Source organism: Notamacropus eugenii (assembly GCF_028372415.1).
Source record: "Notamacropus eugenii isolate mMacEug1 chromosome Y unlocalized genomic scaffold, mMacEug1.pri_v2 SUPER_Y_unloc_3, whole genome shotgun sequence".
Classification (NCBI taxonomy): domain Eukaryota; kingdom Metazoa; phylum Chordata; class Mammalia; order Diprotodontia; family Macropodidae; genus Notamacropus; species Notamacropus eugenii.
Window position 1 is genome coordinate 511545 of NW_027325131.1, and position 10189 is coordinate 521733.

The following is a 10189-nucleotide window of genomic DNA, read 5'->3' on the forward strand; positions in this document are numbered from 1 at the left end:
AATTCAACATAAGTCACATTCGCAGAATATGTAACATAGCAACTTAATGCCACGGTGATCATATGACTTTAAACAAACATAAAGGTATAGGGAGAACATAACATCATTGTTTGAGGAGAGAGCAACCAGCTCCTCCTTCCTCAATCCCAAACAGGAGTCTCCAGGTGGTAGTGGGGAACAATGCACTTCCCCCCACCCACCAAAGGCAAGTCTACACCCTGGGTCCCAAACTGTCCCAGATTATCACTGCAAAAATCACACTCAGTGCTTGCTGCACAGTTCCAATATTGCCCCATGGCTGAACTTCAAGCTCCTGGGTTCCTCCTCTTCAATCAGTATCCAGTTACTCCCATCTCCTGCCTGGGATTGTGTGAAAGCAGCTCTGCTAACCTGTTTGTTTCAACTTAACAAGGTCAGCTGGGTCCATATGTAGACAGTTTCCACTTGGGTTCCAGGACTCCATTCCAAATTCTCGATGCTCTGCTCTGGTTTCTGAATACAGTACACTTTCAAGACCTTCACTTCTCCAGCACAGACCAGAGGCGGGCTAACCCACACAAGTCATGGCTCTGACCACCTCCACCTTCCAGGGTTCCACAGAATCAAAGCTACCACACCTGGGAAACAACAGGCAATTATCCCAGTCCTCATACTTTCCTTTTAATTAATGCAGATCCCATCCTCATTGCCATGATGTAACAGTAAGGACCCTAATATACACAGGGACCCTGCTATCACAGGTTCTTAGATCTGAGTTCATAAACAGAAAGGCAACTTTTGAGGGATTAACAATCACATTAATCATACACACATATCATTCTTTAACTAAGCACATTTATCATTCACTTAGTTCAAGTGAGTCAACACCCTGAACTTCAAAGAAAATACAGGGAAATTAAGAGTCAACAGACATGTCTTCCTCTGCCTGAATTCAACAGGCCACTCCAAATATCCAATCGCAGTTACCAGACAGGGAAGAACTGACATCTGGTATTACTAAAACAAAAACAGCAAAGATCATATTTTTCTTTCCTTTACAAAGAGATTCAGTACCCTCAAATCCTGTTCAGATCCCGTCTGTGCCAGTGTGGTCCACACTGGACTGCTCACAGTGTGATACAATAGACACTTTTGGAGACCTTTCAGGATGTCTTGGGCTGGAGATTTGTTTCAGTCCATCATTTTGTGGGTTCTGTAGCTCCAGCATTTGTGTAGAACAACTTTTTTTAAAAAAGCATTTGCCTGGGATTGGGAGGAGAGCTCTAGAAAGTCAGTGATGTTACTCCACCATCTTGGCTTTAGCACCCTATAGGAGCACTTTCTACTTAAGGCTCCCTTATCTAAGATTTTGAAAAGAGGAATAATAGAAGCTTATCTTTAGAAAGTCAAGTAGTGTTTCTTTTATATAGATCTCTCAAATTCTGCTCTATTAAATCTTTTCATACTAAATAGTTCTCACCTATATCCTTCCCACTTGAGTCCTAGAGATGAGAGACAATGTGACTGAATTCATTCTTTTTGGACTGACTCAGGACCCAGACAAACAGAAAAGAGTTTTTGCCATTTTCTTGGTGTTCTACATGGCCACTGTGGTAGAGGATTTATTATTTGTTGTGATAGTCGAGGCCAATCTCATAGTTGGTTCACCTATGTAATTTTTCTTAAATTACTTGTCCATCTTAGATTCTTGTTTCTCTACCACCATGGCCCCAAAACTGATTGTGGACAACCTCTTTCACAAGAACACTATTTCCTTTGATGAGTGCATGATCCAGGTATTTGCCATACATTTCTTTGGCTGCATGAAGATATTTGTCCTGTGACTGCTTTGTGGCCATCTGTAAACCTCTACACTACTCAGTCATCATGAACGAGAGGGTGTGTGGGATACTGATTCTATTGACATAGATAGAGTCATTTCTATATTCTATTGACCAGATAATCCCTATCTTGAATGTGTCCTTCTGTGGTCCCAATGTGATTGACCACTATATCTGTGATTTGCAACCTTTGTTAAGACTGAATTGCATGGACACATATGCATTAAAACTTTTAGTAGTCTCCAATAGTGGAGCCATACGCTCAGTAAGCTTGGCTATACTGATGATATCCTCCACATTGATACTAAACTCCCTGAGATATCATAGTGCAGAGAGGAAGCACAAAGCCCTCTCCACCAGTAGTTCCCACATCTTTGTTGTCATTATACTCTTTGATCCCTGCATAGTCATGTACAATCACCCCCCAACCACCTTCCCTCTTGATAAGTTCGTGACTGTATTTTATACCACTATAACTCCCTTCCTCAGTCTTTTGATCTATACTCAAAGGAATGGAGAAGTAAAAAATTCCATGAAGAAGTTATGGAGCACACGAGTGACTTCAGGTGAAAAATAATATGTTTGGTTCAAACTGGAAGAATTGAAATTGATATATGATAATAACTGTGGCAATATTCAGGGGTTCTTAAGCTGGGATCCATGGATTTAACAATATTTTGATAATGATATTTGAATAGAATTTTCATTTACCTTGAAATTCAATGTGTTTTATGCCTTTGAAAATGTTATTCATTTTAACATGAATAATTTGAAATTTTCATTTGCTTTGGTTTTATCACTATTTCAAATAGTAAAAAAAATTATGTGAGGACTGTATTTAATCTCTTAAAGGGAATAAATCTATAAAGTCATGAAAGAGGAATTTCTGTGGCATAATAAAGAGAATGCTGGATATCAAATCCCATTGTTTCTTTTAATTACTTGTGTGAAACTGAGAAAAAATGAACTTTCACTATGTTTGTCAACAATGAAATTAATGATTTGGACTATGGAAACTTAGGGCAAGACTGGGGAAACTGGGGCCTAGAGGAAACATGTGGCTCTCTAGGTCCTTAGGTGTGGTCTATTGATTGACTCCAAATTTTACAGAATAAATTCTTTTATTAAGGGGATTTGTTCTGTGAAGTTTGGATTCAGTCAAAAGGCTGCTCTTGAGGAGCTAAATAGGCCAAGTGTGGTCTCAACATCACACTTTCCCCACTCCCGCTTAAGGTCTTTTAGACTTCTAAATTTGCAACCTTTTGAATAAAGGATAGAGGAAAAGTGACCCTTAAAGAAAAAAAAAACGTGATTTGAGAAAGAGGTACAATATCAACTTGAAAGAAATGAAATCTAAATATCAGAATCTATGATGCTAATTTCAATACTGAGCATTTGACCTCTCAGAACTTCACTTTCAAAATTCACTTCTTCATTTCACTTTGCCTTTTTCCACATTTGAAAACGCTGGTCTTCATTCAAGCCTGATTGACAGAGAATTTCAAAGATTAATGAGCGTTTCCATGAATTTCTTATAAAAAGTAATGGTTTGGGGGGCGGAGCCAAGATGGCGGAGTAGAAAGAGGCATATACACATAGCTCCGAACCCACAACCCATAGAACATCGGTAAAAAGGAACTCACGGCGAATTCTGGAGTAGTAGAGGCCACAGCACAGTGGAGCTAAGGAGATTTCTGTTCCAGAGGGACCTGCAAACCTCTTGCAAAAGGTCCATCACGCTGTGGACGCAGAGCCCAGACAAGCCCTGCCACGCCCGCAGCACAGAGAGGAGCAGATCCGAGCGGGCTCCAGGGACGGGATCTCCAGCGGCCGTGCGGGTCCCTCCACCCACACGTGATGGGGGTCAGTGAGAGGGTCTTCTTCGCAGGTCGAGAGGGAAGTGGGGTGCCCCCATAACTCAGGCCCCTTCGGGGGGCAGTAGCTGACACAGTGGCAGACCAGGGCTCCCCAAGCAGGCAGGAGCCTGGATCCACTGTTGAAGGTCTGTGCATAAACCCCCTGAGGGAAATGAGCCTGAGAGGCGGCCCTGCCCCCACCTGAGCACCTAAACTTAATCTCACACTGAATAGCAGCCCTGCCCCTGCCGAAGCCCCGAGGCTGGGGAGCAGCATTTGAATCTCAGACCCCAAGCACTGGCTTGGAGGATCAGGAGGCAAGGTGGGTGTGAGGAGAATATTCAGAGGTCAAGTCACTGGCTGGGAAAATGCCCAGAAAAGGGAAAAGAAATAAGACTATAGAAGGTTACTTTCTTGGTGAACAGGCATCTCCTCCCTTCCTTTCTGATGAGGAAGAACACTGCTTACCATCAGGGAAAGACATAGAAGTCAAGGCCTCTGTATCCCAAACATCCAGACTAAATATTCTGTGGGCTCAGGCCATGGAAGAGCTCAAAAAGGATTTTGAAAATCAACTTAGAGAGGTGGAGGAAAAGCTGGGAAGAGAAATGAGAGATATGCAGTCAAAGAATGAACAGCAGGTCAGCATCCTGCTAAAGGAGACCCAAAAAAATGCTGAAGAAAATAACCCCTTGAAAAATAGGCTAACTCAGTTGGCAAAAGAGGTTCAAAAAGCCAATGAGGAGAAGAATGCTATCAAAAGCAGAATGAGCCAAATGGAAAAGGAGATTCAAAAGCTCACTGAAGAAAATAGTTCTTTTAAAATTAGAATGGAATAGATGGAGGCTAATGACTTTATGAGAAACCAAGAAATCACAAAACAAAACCAAAGAATGAAAAAATGGAAGATAATGTGAAATATCTCATTGGAAAAACAACTGACTTGGAAAATAGATCCAGGAGAAACAATTTAAAAATTATGGGAATACCTGAAAGCCATGATCCAAAAAAGAGCCTAGACATCATCTTTCATGAAATTATCAAGGAAAACTGCCCTGAGGTTCTAGAACCAGAGGGCAAAATAAATATCCAAGGAATCCACAGAACACCGCCTGAAAGAGATCCAAAAAGAGAAACTCCTAGGAATATTGTGGCCCAATTCCAGAGTTCCCAGGTCAAGGAGAAAATATTGCAAGCAGCTAGAAAGAAACAATTCAAGTATTGTGGAAATACAATCAGGATAAGACAAGATCTAGCAGCTTCTACATTAAGGGATCGAAGGGCATGGAATAGGATATTCCAGAAATCAAAGGAACTCGGACTAAAACCAAGAATCACCTACCCAGCAAAACTGAGTATAGTACTTCAGGGGAAAAAATGGTCTTTCAATGAAATTGAGGACTTTCAAGCATTCTTGATGAAAAGAACAGAGCTGAAAAGAAAATTTGACTTTCAAACACAAGAATCAAGAGAAGCATTAAAAAGTAAATACCAAAGAGAAGTCATAAAGGACTTACTAAAGTTGAACTGCTTACATTCCTACATGGAAAGACAATATTTGTAACTCTTGAAAGTTCTCAGTATCTGGGTACTGGGTGGGATAACACACGCACACATACACACACACACACACACACACACACATATAGAGACAGAGTGCACAGAGTGAATTGAAGAGGATGGGATCATATCTTTAAAAAATGAAATCAAGCAGTGAGAGAGAAATATATTGGGAGGAGAAAGGGAGAAATGGAATGGAGCAAATTATCTCTCATAAAAGAGGCAAGCAAAAGACTTATTAGTGGAGGGATAAAGAGGGGAGGTGAGAGAAAAACATGAAGTTTACTCTCATCAAATTCCACTAAAGGAAGGAACAAAAAGCACCCTCATTTTGGTATGAAAACCTATCTTACAATACAGGAAATTGGGGGGTAAGGGGATAAGCAGGGTGGGAGGTGGATGATGGAAAGGAGGGCATGAGGAAGATGGAGCAATTTGAGGTCGACACTCATGGGGAGGGACAGGATCAAAAGAGAATAGAAGTAATAGGGGACAGGATAGGATGGAGGGAAATATAGTCAGTCTTATACAACAAAACTATTATGGAAGTCATTTGCAAAACTACACAGATTTGGCCTATACTGAATTTCTTGCCTTCCAAAGGGAAGGGGTGAGGAGGGAGGGAGGAAGAGAAGTTGGAACTGAAAGTGTTAGGAACAACTGTTGAGTAATGTTCTTGCCACTAGTAAATAAGAAATACAGGTAAAGGGGTATAGAAAGTTATCTGGCCCTACAGGACAAAAGAGAAGATGGAGACAAGGGCAGAGAGGGATGATAGAAGAGAGAGCAGATTGGTGATAGGGGCAATTAGAATGCTCGGTGTTTGGGGGGGGAGGGGACAAAAGGGGAGAAAATTTGGAACCCAAAATTTTGTTAAAATGAATGTCAAATAAATAAATTTTAAAAAAAGTAATGGTTTGGAGGATCTTCATCTCTTCTTCCCAATAACATACTTCTATAAACTTATCTTTCATTAAACATAAAAAATGCATATTTAACCTCGGATATGCTTTAGCTGTGGAACCATAGCAAGTTACTTACTCTCATTGTTTCAAATATCATAATACCTTTTTGTGAAGTCTCCTACTTTAAGTATCTCTGTATTCTAATCCATTTCCACTTATCATATTTCACATCCTCTGCTTCTTTAAAGTAAAAGCTCTAAATATTCCATGACCCTGCTTGCTTCACCATTATATATGAATTCTTTCTTAATGGCTTCTTGATGTCTTTTCTTTTTGCCCTGGACACTGTGACATTTGACTATTCTTTTTCTGTGGGATTTGATTTTGGAATATCTTTCAGGCAGTGAAGAGTGGATTCTTTTGATTTAAATTTTATCTACAGGATCTAAGATACACGGCAATTTTCCATTACAATCTATTGAAATATGATGTCTCTGCTCTTTTTTTATGTTGGATTTCAGGGTGTCTAATAATTCTTAATTTATCAATCTTTCATCTATTTTCTAGTTCAGTTATTTTCCCTCTGATATATTTCACATTTTCTTTTTTTTATTCCTGTGAATATATCTTATTGTTTCTTATTTTATATTTTATTTATTTTCAGTTCCACAATCACTACCATATAACTTAGATTTTTACGCTCCCTCCTCCTCCTTCCCCTTCCCTCCTAGAGATGGCATATAATTTTATGTAATTCTACACATGCATTCCTATTGAGTACATTTTCACCATAGTCATGTTGCATAGAAGAATTAAAATGAATGGTAGAAACTATATAACAAAATATAATATAAAAGAAAATGATCTGCTACATTCTGTGATTGAATTCCACTGTTCTTTCTCTGGACGTGGGAGGCATTTTGCCTTAAAAGACCATTGAGAATTTTTTAGTCCTTGCATTGCAATGTAGTTCTAAGTACACTAGAAAAAATCCTCTCACGCTGTGGTTGTTACTGTGTACAAAGTTCTCCTGGTTCTGCTCCTTTCGCTCAGCATCAGATCATATAAGTATTTTCAAGCCTCTCTGAAGTCTTCCTGTTCATCATTTCTTATGGCACAATAGTATTCCATTACATTCATATACCACAATTGATTCAGCCATTCTCCAAATGATGTACACCTCCTTGATTTCCAGTTTGGGGCCACCACAAAGAGAGGTGCTATAAATATTTTTGCGCATGTGGAACAGCTTCCAAGTTTTATGATCTGTGTGTTATTGTTTCTTGTTGTCTCATTGAGTCATTATTTTCCACTTCTTGATAAAAATTTTTATGCATTTTTTTCTTTATTGAGCTGTAATAATTCCATTTCAATTTGGCCTATTCTGTTTTTCAAGGAATTCTTTCTTTCCACTGATTTTTTGTACCTCTTTTACCATTTAGCTAATTGTGTTTTTAAGGGTTTATTTTCTTCAGTATTTTAAGCATTTTTTTGATAAGATGTTGATTCTATTCCATAATTTTTATTACTCTTTCCCCCCTAATATTGCTCTACCACTCTTATGCCTTTCTTTAATTCTTGTTGGGCTTGTGTCCAATTTGCATTTTTTTCTTTGAGATTTTGTTGTAGGTGGTTTCACATTAAAATAAGAAAAAAAGTTAAGAAGATGAATGCAACTTCACAAAATATAGATATGCTAAACCTCAGGAAGAAATTGGATGGGAATAGGAATTATAACATTTTTTCAGCTGTTTATGACATATTCACAAAAATTTACCATGCTTTATTGCATAAAACATTGCCAAACATGCAGAAAAACAGACAAATTAAATATTTTTAGGACCATAATGCCATATAAATTATATGCAATAATTTATTATGAAAGCATACATTAAAAGTTAATTCAAAACTAAATAGTCTACTCCTAAAGAGTGAGAGTGTCAAAGAAAAATAATGGAACAAATGAAAATTTAATTTAAGGTAATGACAACCATGAAAAAACAGTTCAAAATTTGTGAGATTCCCCCACAGCAGTAGTTGGAAAAAAATTTGCATCTGTAAATCTACATAATAATGAAGATGAGAAAGAACCAATCAGAGAATGGTGCATGAAACTGAAAAAAATTAGAAAGAAGAACAAATCATTGCTAAATTTGATTTAAAAAAGAAAATAAAACTACCTGAATCAAAAATGAAAAAGGGAATGCACCACAAATGAAAATGATATTAAATATTTAGTAGGTACTATTTTATCCACTTGGATGACTGCAAAACTTTTATTATAACGAAATGGATGAATAATCAGAGAAAATATAAATTTCCCATTTAATAGGTCAGGAAATAGAATACTTAAATATCCCACTGTTAGATAAATAAACTGAACAATCCATAAATCCAATTCATAAGGAAAAAACCCTCAGAAGCAGATAGATGTACAATGAGTTCTACTAAGCATTGAAAGGACAATCAATGCCAATGTTATACTTGTGTGTATTCATCCTTCATTGCCGAAAAAGACCATGCCATCAGAGAAATAATGACATGACTTGCACTTGACTTTGTTTTGAGTGAGGGGAGTCTGTGCAGGTCACTAGCCTCACTTCTCCTCCAGAGTCATCTGAACCCAGTGACCAGATATTCATCAGGATGACTGGAGATAACCCAAGATGAGGCAATTGGGGTTAAGTGACTTGCCCAAGGTCACACAGCTAATGAATGTCAAGTTTCTGAGGTGAGATTTGAACTCAGTCCCTCCTGACTCCTGCACTGGTGCTCTATCCACTGCACCACCCCCGCTGCCCCAATGTTATACATATTATTTGAAGAAATAGGTGGAAAAAAGAATTCTACCAATTTCCTTTGTATGGCATAAATATGATTTTTATGCTTACATTAAGGAGACAAAAACAAAGTAATAAAACTATTAGCCAATTTCTCTTAATATACTGTTGCACAATCATCATTATCTCTTTATATTACCAACAGCACTCAATGGAAAGAAATAGAGCAAGAACTTGTAACAAAATATTGAGTAATGGTGGTGATAATGAACAGCCTTGCTTTCCCTCTGATTTTTAGGAAGGTTTATTCCTGTCATAGATAACATTTTCTCTCGGATTTTGATATATAGTACTTATCACCTTAAGAAAGATTCCATTTCTTCCTACATTTCCTATAATGAGTGTAATATTTTATCAAAAGATATTTTTCTGAATTTATTGATACAATCATGTATTTTGGTGTTTTCTTACTGATATGGTTAATTATGATCATTATTTTCCTAATATTGAATCATCTCTGCATTCTTGGCATAAATCTCACATAGTCATGGTGTATAATTTTTTAATATATCTCTGTAATCTCCTGGTTAGTGGTTCATGTATAACATTTACTTCACTATTCAGATATATGTAGGTTTATTTTATAACCTATAAATTTGCTGAAGTTGTTAATTGTTTCAATGTTATCTTTAGCTGATTTTCTAGGATATTCTAATATATTATCATATCATTTGCAAAGAGTGATAGTCTTTTTTCCTCATTGCATATTTTTATTTCTTCAATTTCTCTTTTCTATCATAGGTATAGTTAGCATCTTCACAGAGACTAGGACAAACGTTAGAGAAGTCAACCCAATAGGTCAAGAAATGACTAGCTAGGTACAAGTCTCTATAACCTACATTTGACTTATCAGTGTAAATGACACCTAGAATTTCTTTTTTTAAAACTTATATGTTCATCTACTAACACAAATTCTGGTAGTTAGTAGTTTTGAAGTAAATAATTACTGAATGTAAGAAATTTTTTTAGACTTACGTATATATATATGTAAGTCTATAAAAATATGGAATATATATGTATATATAAAATCCTAGATTTAGAAGCAGGAAGACTTAAATGAATATTGTGCCATGTTTGCTTCCTTTTTCATAGGGAAGTTACTAAAACTCTCACAATTTTTCCCTCCAGTTATGAAATATGAGCCATCATACCTCACAGAGGAGATAGGATCAAAGAAAATAATAAATATTAAGTGCTTTGAAAAACTA

General features: G+C 37.2%; 1 pseudogene; it reads left to right on the plus strand.

Annotated features, from left to right (window-relative positions):
- Positions 1 to 1487: 1487 nt before the first annotated feature.
- LOC140517000 (olfactory receptor 4C11-like) lies at positions 1488 to 2397 on the plus strand (annotated as a pseudogene).
- The last annotated feature ends 7792 nt before the right edge of the window (positions 2398 to 10189 follow it).